Here is a 12,503-nt window from a genome sequence, read left to right as displayed (position 1 = left end):
AAAATCCTCACTTTTGAAAATCCATACATGAACCACATCAAATTATGGAAACGCTATATTGACGACATTCTGTTAATATGGGAAGGAAATGAAGAAATGGCACAATCTTTCTGCAATTGGCTCAACGAACAAGATCCTTTTCTGAAATTCACCAACACAATGAGTACATCTCACTTGGTGTTCCTAGACCTGAACATCTGGGCAAAAGATGGGACTTTGACCACCACTACCCACTACAAACCAACCTCAAGAAACTGCCTTTTATTATACAACAGTTTCCATCCAAGACACCTTAAACAGAATCTTCCCTTTGGGCAGTTCTTACGACTGAGAAGAAACTGTTCCAACAAACGGGACTATCAGTCACAGGCTGAAGAATTGAGCACAAAATTGAAACAACGTGACTACCCGAAGAAAGTCATTAATGACGCCAAAAAGAGGGCAAGTAATAATAACAGGGATGCCCTTTTGGAACCCAAAATCAGAAAAACCACTACAAACGACAGACCAATCTGCAACACCACCTTTGACAAAGTGTCTGACCAGGTCACAAAGATTATTAAAAAACATTGGCCAATACTGAACAGCGGGGAACTCAATATCCCTACACCAATGTTCAGCCATCGCAGGGGAATGAACCTAAAAAACTATTTGGTCCACACACGACCAAAGCCAGTTGACAATACCAACAGACTGCAACCTCTACCAATCGGCCACTACCCGTGTAATAACTGCAGTGTCTGTCACCTTACGTCTGTAACAAAAGAGGTCACTTTCAACAACAACATGACATGGAAACTTAAGAATTTGTCAAATTGTAACACTAGGGGAGTAGTCTACCTGATTACCTGTGTTTGCAATTTACACTACGTGGGCATGACAACGAGGAAAGTGAGCACCCAAATTGTGGAACACAGGAGCAATATTCGGTGCAAAACGTCTACAACACGCATGACGAACCATTTCATAGAAAAACATCACACACCAAATGACCTCAGATGGGTGGTTTTGGAATGCGTTAAAGATAAGGACAACCTTGAAAGAATCCTACATGAGCGAGAACAACGTTGAGTTTTCAAACTTCAAACAGATATACATGGGCTTAATGATGATATACCGTGGGGTGCCTTCAACCCCTGATAACATCCTTGGCGTACAGAATCATAACCCCCAGCTTACCAACAAACCCCCTGAGTTCCACCTAAGACATTAATAAATGCCGTTATGATAGATGAGAACCCAGAATAGGCCAGCCGGTTCTCCATATGTACCCCCAATCTTTCCCTTCGTAATGAATGTTTCATTTTTGAAGTTTATTTTTTATCAAAAATTAAATATTTATTAAAAATTATAAAATTTTCCAGCTTTGACAACGGACTACATTGTTTCGTTATCTTGATCCTTTCCTCACTGTTTCTGATGAAGATAGCAGTGCCTGTGTCCCGGGCATTTTATCTCTTAACAACATCGATCACTAGCGCAGCGGATCCTAGACTTCCGCATTGCGCATGATCACACACTTCCAAGATGGCCGCCACACTAATACGGTCTAGTCTTCCTCTGCAGAACCCGGAAACGAGAACTAACAAAAACGAGCCTCGCGGTTCGCATTTCAAGATGCGGTCCGAGGGGAAGCAGATAGGTATTACCGTACGGCGTTGCTGATCAGGAAGTAAGTGATAATAGTCATCTGATACCGCCGGAACAATTTCCAAGCGAGGAAATATCATCACCCCGCTCGGTTCTTTTTTCGAGCGGCTCATTTATTAAATCGCTTCCCATTACTAACGGCCACGCATAACTTCTAACTTTTCCAGCATTGCTTCCACCGAAGCAACGCCGCCCTCTCTGAGACCATGAAGTGCCATTTAGCACCTTGAGATGTAAATATCGACATTCCTTCTAAGTGTTAAATGTAGTGTGTCTAATGTTTTTTGTCACAATCTGTCTCTTGTCAGTGTCTATATAGATACATGCACGGGTTTTTATTTCACCACACGACGGACCAGAGAGCCTGCACGCACCATTATGGGGCAAACTGCACCATATAGAGAATGCATATACACGTATATGTATGAAAAGTGCATCATGAAGGACTTTCGCTATCCCCGATCTCATTCGAGAGAAGGGACAGGTGTTTAGTTAATTTGTTTATTCATTTCTTTACAGGTTCATCAGTGAACAACTAATACGTCAGTAAGTCTACCACGTATGAATGTTTTTTGAACCACGCTTGTTTACTTAGTGAACAGCGATTATCACCACCTTATCTGTTAATTATCCTTAACCTCATTTTAGGTTTTTAGGAGTGGAAAATACAGGGCTGGTCCCTGTATGGTCCTGAAGAAACGCTCGGGGTAGCGTGAAACATGTTGACCATATACTGAACCCTCCTCCATAGTTGGGCGGTCCACAGTATCACCCCATTTTTAACATACCAGTCTAGGAGCAGAATAAAACATTGAGGCCCACTAGCACGGTATTCTTAATCCACTTACTCACCCACTCCACCCCACAACACTTTTTTTGCACCACACATAGTCCTTCACTTTACAGTGCTCCTACGTAACTCGCAAGTCGCAGCACGCCCCTTTTCGTAGAGAACTGGGATGGCCCCAATTATGAAGCATGTCACCGTGAGGAAACTCCGGTGAGTGAGGGGACTCAAGAAAGACATTTTTTCTTTCTTTACTGATCACACTAAATATTATTTTGTATCAGGTCAAAAATAAGACAGGTCCAAGAACCCAGACACTGGGCTCATTATTCATACGTTGCTTGGGGAGGACGATCTGCTCTAGACTACCTCCTTTTCCCTCTGTTTTTCACATCTCCACGTATGAACTGTGAAACCTCCAGACGTGTGTGTGTCTAGTGTATGAAACCCTTCTGTCGCCATCCTGGAGTTTGGGAAAGTCTTGTTCTCGGCTCCAAACTCTTCCTCAGAAGTAATTGCCGGCGCTCCTCTCACGGCTACTTTCTGTTCTTAGAGGAGGGGTCCGTGTGTACACTACTGCTTTTCGTGTGCCCGTGGGCTGGAATGCGGTTTCTCGCGCACACAGCTCACGTGCCGCAGGACTGAGCAATAAAAAATTATGTCATATTTGACACTGTGTGATTCCGGCTTGGGAGCCCGCTCGAGTGCTCGAGTCTCACAAACACTTTTTCACATTCCCGAGTGCGCTTCGAGCGGGGGAAGCCGAAGAAAGGGTGAAAAAACAAAAGGCGCTATATTCGAAATACACATAAACATCTTTATTAGGCGTGAACGTTGCAGTGCATTGTTGGTTACATGTAAAAACTGTATTGTATTAAAATAGTCGGTTAGCTGACATTCTGTAGTGTGTGTTATCAGCGCCGCGCGCTGGTATGCAGACTCCCCCTGCATTCCAGAGAGGTGCGCGACGCGATCCGGTCTGCCATGCAATGCTGTGGAGACAAGACCTGGCCGCGCGCACAACGTTAATCTATGGGGAAACGCTGCGCGCGGCCAGGTCTTGTCTCACTTCGGCGTTCTCAGACTGCTGAGACGCCGACTATAGTTCTCTGGCGAGAACGCGCTTTCAGCGTGTTACTAGCCGAGACCTAAAAAATATGATCCATTGCCTAAGCTGCCTGCAGGACTCAGTTGCCTTTCTTGGACAAAAGAATATTTTACTTACCAAAAATGGAAGTTGTGAGGTGTACAAGGTAATGCACAGAACAGAAAATATTTTAAATTGTTGTAAGTCAGCTCACGATAAGGTATAACCTGCGTGCCTAGGATACTTTGTTTTAGCTTTCTTGAAATGAAGCAACAGTGCATGCAGATTCGAAACGTTTCCTTGTGGATGAAATCATTTGTCATTTTAAAGTTGTGAAAATAAGATACACAAGGCACTTTTAATCTCACTCTTATGTCAAAAAAAGGTAATAATGAAAGTCAAAGTCACTAAAAATCACTTTCCAGCCCTTCCTGGAAAGTGAACCATCAAGTAGCCAAGCACAACAGATATCCCAAGGTTTACATTTTCTAGGGTTTGAAGCGTATGACGGGAAATGCAAGCATATTCATTCTGCAGCATATAATATTGTTACAGATCCGAAGTAGAATCCTACACTCAGTGTTCCGAAGAAAAATGTGTTGAAAGCCTTTTCTCGGGAAGTGCTGACACACTTCAAACATCTGTTCATTTTGCTTCAGTTTGTGCAGGGAACTGCTAATTGCTTAAACATCCTTCCACGGGTGCAACAAGATCTTTGCCTGTGTCATCCCTTCCAATGACCCTCAGCAACAGCCAGGACCACAGTGAGGCAAGGTCATGAGTACAATCACAACATTGCAAGTGTGCATGTTTGCACTGCACATTACAGGGGAGGGAGCGGTTAATCTGGGGCCCTTTTAACTTTTTCAGCAGACAATATGATCTGAATTCTTTTTCACAGAAATGTATGCATAATTGGTACCAAAATAAAGTTGATGTAAGTGCACAAAATAGATGTGACAATCTTTGCAAATGCTTCGCATTTCACGCCGGGGGTGGGCGACTGAAGGTGTTGATTATTGCTCAACTAGAAAAACTTACTTTTGTTTTCCAGAAAAAGGGGGGAAAGGTTTGATTTCCTTGTGCACTTTTCTGCCTCTATTTCTGCTGCAGATTGCACACCCTGTAAACTCAGGCCAGCAGAAGTTCATTTGGCAATATATCGCTTGCTCATATGTCCATGAGTATCGCTGGGGATTAGTGTGAATCCCCAAGTGGTCTTCAATAATTAAAATAGACCTGCAATGAGTATGTCTCTGACTTTTAAACCAGTGTACAAATTGGAAATGTGTTTCATCCTCAAGCAGGATCTTTGTATTTCGCATTGAGTAGAAAATCCGAATATGACACAGCTACTATCCCTGTATTGATGTCTTAGATGGACACACGCCCAGTGCCATAAACAGCTTTAAAACCCATAGAGGTAATCCTGGAATCAGCGACCCCAGGTGTGCACTGGGTTTTTACTTGTAACCACTAGATGCAGGTGAAAGCTGACCGTGGCCTTAGATATGGGCTGATATTGAGGTTGGGCCCACAACTCCAGACAGATCCATACTTGGAGCTAGCCTTTGTAGATCTGAACTCAATTACATGTAGTTGCACGAAACCATTTTTTACAAGATCAAATGCGTGCTTTTGTTTGTTTTTTATAATCCGGTCCTATGTCTAAGGAGTGTTAGGTTTCCACATCTTTTTCTTCCTAAATCTTCTAATTCTCAGAAATATTACAATTACTATTTGGAGTTCGCTCGGTTTTCTGTGAGGTGGTTCCGCAGCAAAACTGGATGTTTGTACCCGTTTTAAGTTATTTTGAGAAAAAAAAAGATGGGCAGCATTCATCCAGTTTCAGGATTTACGTGGAAATGGGTTACAACTGCGAGAATGTCACATCCATTTTTATGGCCAAATAACACTTGTTAGGAAATGTTTCTAGTTCATGGGAAAAACAATGCCTGGGCATGAGAAAAGCAGGAAACATCCCACAGCTACAGATAGATCAAAACACTTGTTCTGTGCAAGATTTTGCTTGCATAATAAACACTTGTACACGCCTTCTTCAATGATTAGACCAAAAACAACTGGCATTTCATGTCTCGAATCAAATTCAGTTTAGTATTAAGATGGTATGAACACGAACTGCGGGCCTCATTAATGAGGCCGTGCGTCACTTTTACGCCACCGGTGCGTCACTTTTTGTGACGCATCGGCGGCGTAAAACATGCCTCCTGTTGCGCACTATATACAAAGTGACGCATCTAAGCAGATGCGTCACTTTGTAAACCCCTGCGCTACATTATACCTGCGTCAGGTATAATGTATGCAGAGGGGGCGTTCCCCCGCAAAAAGCCTCGTAATAGTGACGCAGTGAAATCTATGAGATTTCACTGCGTCACTTTTAGGACGGCTGTTGCGCCAAAATCTTGCGCCTGCCTCATAGCAGGCGTAAGACTGACGCAAGCCCTTTCACATGGGGCTTTCCACATGTGAAAGGACGTGTTGCTGGAGTTGCGTCACTTTTGTGACACACTCCAGTAATGCGTCACTTTTGCGCTTACAGATACGTCAGAAATACTGACGTATCTGTAAGTCCTTGCGCATTGATGCGTCATAATGTAAATATGACGCATCATTGGGGTCGCAAGGAGGGCGCAATGAAAAGTGACGCATCGCTGTTTTCTCGCAGCGATGTGTCACTTTTCATAAATGAGGCCCCTCATGTTTTGGTGCCCTTTAAATATACTGTTCTTCATTACGTGACCTAAGAAAGGGGAGAGGGGTTGGCCTAACGGCTAAGGCGCTCGACCTCGGACCTGGGGATCTGGGTTAGAGTCTCAGTAACGACGTTAAAAACCCCCTGTGATTCTGGGCAAATCACTTAATCTCCCCGTGCCTAAAATGAAAGTGTGTCCTCATGTAACGTAACTGGTGCTATGTAAAGCACTCTGATAACTCATTCAGATCGGTTCTAGTTCGCGCTATATAAAACACTGCAAAAAAAAAAAAAGAAATATCCTCAAACAAGAATTTCTTTATCACAAGCGATGCAAGGAAATCAAAGACAGGTGAGAAGTGTTAGAGAATACAAATGTTTATTCAACTCCAAACATGTTTTCACCCCTATTCACCTATTCACAAAGAAAGATAGACCATTCACTCTCTGTGGTACCCTTAACTTTTCCCTTTGTATCTAGGCTAATCTTAAGGACTAAGGGGCTTATTTACAAGCCCCGCCTTGCGCCACTTTTGCGTCACTTTCCCTATGTTAAAAGTGACGCAAAAGTGGCACAAGGGGCTTGTAAATCTGCCCCTAACAGTTTAAAGCATGGTTGTAGATTTAGAAAACAAACAAGCATAAATCATAACAGTTGCGAGTTAAGCAGGTTAAAATCAGAGCAAATGTAAATATACTGATATGTATTTAAAAACAAGAATGTAGTCAGTGCCTAGATTCAGAAATCCAGTTGCTCGTTTTAATTTAGGTGCACAAATGACATAAAATAGGATTCTGAAATTCACAAATATTTATGTATACTCGTAAACTGATTTTTTTTGCCATATACAATGGTGTTTTTAAGGAAGTTTTAATTAAGTAAATATGCCTCCAGCATATTGATGGTATCAAAAGTTAATGAGAGAGCCAGGTCTTTAGTGTCCTCTTGAAGGTCAGCAGGTCTTGAGTCTGTCGTAGGCTCAGTGGGAGGGTGTTCCATGTCTTGGCGGCGAGGTGGGAGAAGGATCTCCTGCCGGTGGTTGTTCTTCGGATGCGTGGGACGGTGGCGAGTGAGAGGTCGGCAGAGCGTAGCTGGCGGTTGGGGGTGTAGAAGGAGAGCCGTCTATTGAGGTAGGCTGGGCTGATCTTGTGGAGGGCCTTGTGTGAATTGAGGAGGAGCTTGAAGGATATCCTCTTGTTGACGGGGAGCCAGTGCAGGTTTCTCAGGTGGGGGGTGATGTGGCCGTGTCATGGTACATCAAAGATCAGTCATGCCGAGGCGTTTTGGATGCGTTGTAGTTGATTGATGAGCTTGGTCGGGGCTCCCGCGTAGAGGGCGTTTCTGTAGTCGAGTCTGCTGCTGACGAGGGCCTGGGTGACTGTCTTTCTTGAATCTGTCGGGATCCATCTGTAGATCTTGCGGAGCATGCGGAGGGTGTTGAAGCAGGAGGTGGAGACGGCGTTGACTTGCTTGGTCATTGAGTGCATTGAGTCTAGGATGATTCCCAGGTTGCGTGCGTGGTCGGTGGGGGTCGAGGGTGCCCCCAGTGCCGTTGGCCACCATGAGTAATCCCAGGCTGACGGGTTGGAGCCGAGGATGAGGACCTCCGTCTTGTCCGAGTTCAGCTTCAGACGGCTGATCTTCATCCAGTCGGCGACGGCCTTCATTCCTTCATGGAGGTTGGCTTTGGTGGTGATGGGGTCCTTGGTGAGGGAGAGGATCAGTTGAGTGTCGTCGGCATAGGAGATTATGTTGAGGTTGTGCTGTCGGCCGACGTGTGCAAGTGGGGCCATGTAAATATTAAACAGTGTCGGGCTGAGGTCTTGGGGTACGTCGCAGAGGATCTCGGAGGCTTTGGAACGGAATGGGGGAGGCGGACGCTCTGGGTTCTGCCAGAGAGGAAGGAGGTGATCCATTCCAGAGCCTTGTCTCGGATCCCTGCGGCGTGGAGGCGTGCGCTTAGTGTGCGGTGGCAGACGGTGTTGAAGGCGGCAGAGAGGTCTAGGAGGATGAGTGCTACAGTCTCCCCATTGTCTAGCAGGGTCCTGATGTCGTCAGTGGCGGCGATGAGGGCGGTCTCGGTGCTGTGGCTGCTGTGGAACCCTGACTGGGAAGGGTCCAGGATTCTGTTCTCTTCGAGGTATCGGGTTAGCTGTCTGTTAACGATTTTCTCGATGACCTTGGCCAGGAAGGGGAGCAGAGAGATGGGTCGGAAGTTCTTGAGGTCTCCTGGGTCTGCCTTGGGTTTTTTGAGTAGGGCGTTGATCTCGGCGTGTTTCCAGCTCTCTGGGCAGGTCGCGGTCTCAAGGGAGACATTGATGACGTTGCGTAGGTAGGGTGCGATGGAGCTGCTTGGTTTGTTGAAGACGTGGTGCGGGAATGGGTCTGACGGAGAGCCGGAGTGGATTGTGCTCATGGTCTTGATGGTGTCATCGACGCTCACGCTGGTCCAGGCTAGCAAGGGGACATGGTCGATGGTGTGCAGAGGGTCTGTTGTGTTGCTGTCTGTTTGGGCTGTCTGAATGTTGAAGCTGTCGTGGATGTCTGCTATCCTGCGGTGGAAGAAGGTGGCGAGGGAGTCGCACAGGGCTTGCGACGGCGGGATGTCGTTGGTGTTGGAGCTGGGGTTGGATAGTTCCTTCACGATGTTAAAGAGCTCCTTGCTGTTGTGTGCGTTGTTGTCGAGGTGGTCTTTGAAGGAGGTCTTCTTGGCAGCCCTGATGAGGTGGAGATGTTGCGGACGGCATCCTTGTGTGCTGCGTGGCTGTCTTGAGTTTGTTCACTGTGCCATTTCTTCTCTAGTTTCCGGCAGGCTAGCTTGGAATCTAGGAGTTCTGCGGTGAACCAGCTGGCCCTCTTGCTGGTGTCTCTGTGGGGGGTTTCTTCAATGGGGTGAGGGTGTTGGCGCAGTCCTCAATCCAGCGTCTGAGGTTGTGGGGAGCGACGTCGGTGTTGGAGGGTTCGGTGGGCGGGCTGAGAGCAAGGTTTACATGTAGTTGGTCTTCGGTGATTTTGCTCCAGCGGCGGCGGGGGATCTGTTGGGTGTGGTGGTGTGTGGTGGGTTTCTGGAAGGTGAAGTGGATGCAGCGGTGGTCGGTCCAGAGGATTTCGGTGGTGTGGCTGACTGAGACGTGCTGGCTTGAGGAGAAGACGGGGTCGAGCTTGTGGCCGACAGAGTGGGTGGGCGTTGTGACGAGTTGTCTCAGTCCGAGGTTGGCGAGGTTATCTATCAGGGTAGTGGAGTTGTTGTCATTGTTATTCTCAAGGTGAAAGTTCAGGTCTCCGAGGAGGATGTAGTCGGTGGAGGTCAGGGCGTGCGTGCTGTTGAAGTCGGCCATGGAGTCGCTGAACTGGGGGCGGGGTAGGGAGGTTCGATGGATGAGGGTGCCTCTTGTAGCCGGGATGGCTATGGCGATGTTGGGTGCGGAGGAGTTGTTCAACCAGGTCCCAGTTGTTCAGCCGTCCGTCATGGAAGAATTTGGGAAGGTGCCTGTTGATGATTTTCTCTAAGACCTTGGCCAGGATGGCTGCATCAATACTTGGAGAGTAAAACTGTATCAGAGGTAGCAGAGAGGGTGCCCGACAATTCTTGCAGTGACAAAATTAAATGTAACCCAAGAGTCCAAACAAATTGGGGTGGCCAAATTAATTAAGCCATTGTAATAAAAAAAATATGTTTCAAGGTACCAGAATGCCATGTATATGCAGGGGTGCTTGTGAAAGTGTTTGGTCTCAAGGAGACAGTACTTACTGCTTGTGGCAATCAAGCTGATTGACTGCAGTGGAGCAATGAATCCCGCTGACAAAGCATCCAAGTCGTTATGTTAGAAAGGCAGAAATGGAGAGGTAAAAGAGAAATGTCAAGTGTGCGGGTGAGACTGAAAAAGAATACGGACTGAAACATTTGGGAGAATGGCTGACATCTTGGAACAGAGAGGCCCAGAGTAAAGTATTAATGGCACACAAACAGAACCCTTTGTGAAGTATATTTGTGAATGCATGAATAGTCATATACTTGATCACTAATCAATATGGTACAGGACTGTGCATTTAGGAGGGCAGAGTAAACATATGTACACATTGAGAATTAAGGTGGAATAAAAAAACAAACCAAATGTCAAGATGGCCACCATCTTGGAACAGAGAATCCCTTAGTAAAACAGTAGCTGCACACAAATTAAATCTTATGTAAGTTCCAAGTATGAACAAATCAATGATCATATACATAATATGCAATCATTATGGCTTATGTGAATTATTAATATGGATAAATCAATTATCATATTCATGATTAGCAATCAACATAACTTAGGAAGGAGCATTCTGAGTGGAAGAATTAACATATTTACACATTTTGTGTAGTAAACAAACAATGCCCCAGAGACACATTAATGGATACAGAACATGTCCATTCTTGTAATAATGTAAGTTATTAACTTATGCATACATGTGTTAGCTCAATAAAATCTATAGACATAAGGGTGAGTAATGAAGACAGAAAGGTGTACAAACGAGTGATAGGAACATCCATGTAGAAGTTACCTTAAAGTGTTCAATTCATCCGAAGAATTGAGACAAAGTGTGGTGGCAGTACATTTCATTATCCACTTGAGCTTACATCTTTTTAACAATCTTTGAATATTGCTCTCCTGGGTGGGGACGTTTGACATGAGCTACCACTTGCCAGGGGAATGATGTTTCTGAATGGGACATACATGTGAAATGTGCAACCAAGGAAGCATTTTGAAATGTTGCCTGATGTGGCTCATATGTTGAATAGCAGCTCCTATTTTGAATAATTCTGTCCTTCAGTTTGTCGGTGGTTTGTCCAATCTAAAATTGATTGCAGGGGTATTTGATTGCATATCTACATTAGTGGAATTACAATTCATGGACTCTGTCAAAGTATGTGTCATAATGTTGTCTTGGAAAATGGTGTTCTTCATGGTTTGATTGCATACAGAGCAGTTGTGACTTTTAAAATGTCCAACTATTGGTGGTAAGCCCAATAAAGTGGCCGTGGTGGCAAGCGTGAGTTTCCATTAGATAGCATTCACTAAGTGGTTATGTAACTACCTTAGTCTGTGAAAGGAGAAAAGAGTTGCATTGTTGATTAAACCACTATTTGTAAGGATATTCTAGTGCTTCTGAGCATCTTGTTAGAAGCTGGACTTAACCTTGTGATAAAAGCAATCCGACTATTTGTGTTGTAAGGTCTAGTGGTGGGTAAGGTGTCCCTAGGACAGTGCCAGTTCATTTTCATAACAGGTGTAACCAGACTTTTGTGATTGCACCTTTCTCTTAGTTTAGTAGTCAAGGTTGCGGTTCCCTTAAGTAGTCACTCCTCAATTTGCAATTCCTGCAAATTATTAGGACCTTCCAATATAGGAAGGTTGTCTCAGAGCCCACAGGGATGATAGCTATCATAATATAAAGGAGTGTTACGTTCCTTGGGTTTTTCATATACATCAGTAGCTAGTTTACCTTCATAGACTCGAATAGTCAAGTCTAGAAATGGCAAGGAGGTGTCACTGAAAATTGTGGATGAATTGTAAATATCTGTAGCTGTTGGTAAGCCAGTCCATAAAGGCTGTCAATTCAATTACGCTACCCCTCCAGAACATCAAGGCATCATCTATGTAAAGTGTTCATAACCCATTGTGGCTATGGAAAGGTTTACGCTCATGAAGGACAGTTTGCTTTTCAAAACTGTCTACATAGATGATAGCAAACTTGTGAGCAAAGAATGCTTCCATTGAGACACCTTTACTTTGCTGATAGAAAGTGTTCTCAAATTGGAAAAGGTTTTGATTTAATGCAATTTCCTAAAGTGACATCAGAAATTGTCGAGACTTGATGTGGGCGGGGTCTTATTTCCCATAGAGAACCAATGATATCAAGTCTCTTCCTCTGTGGCATATTTTTATAGAGGGGCTCCATTTACAACACTTCAAGCAGATCCTGTGTAGGGTCAATTTCAAGGTCTTCAATCCAATGTCAGTCCTGAATATACATTTTGGTAACAGGAACATAGTCGTTGATGAGTAAATCAAAGTATTTACCTTTCTGTTCTAGCACTGATCCACCCTCTGAGACTACCTGTCTTCTGGGTGGGTGGGTAGTCCTTTTATGGATTTCTGGTAATATATAAATCACCCTTGTGTGGGGTGTTTTCATGATTAGAAAAGTAAATTTGTTATGGCCAAGAAACCTAGTTTAATACCCTGTTTTGGTGATATCAAGTTATACTTTTTAGATTATTTTG

Source organism: Lissotriton helveticus, chromosome 6 (genome assembly GCF_964261635.1).
Source record: "Lissotriton helveticus chromosome 6, aLisHel1.1, whole genome shotgun sequence".
NCBI lineage: Eukaryota > Metazoa > Chordata > Amphibia > Caudata > Salamandridae > Lissotriton > Lissotriton helveticus.
The sequence above is the reverse complement of the archived record's forward strand: the minus strand, read 5'-3'. Positions refer to the sequence as shown.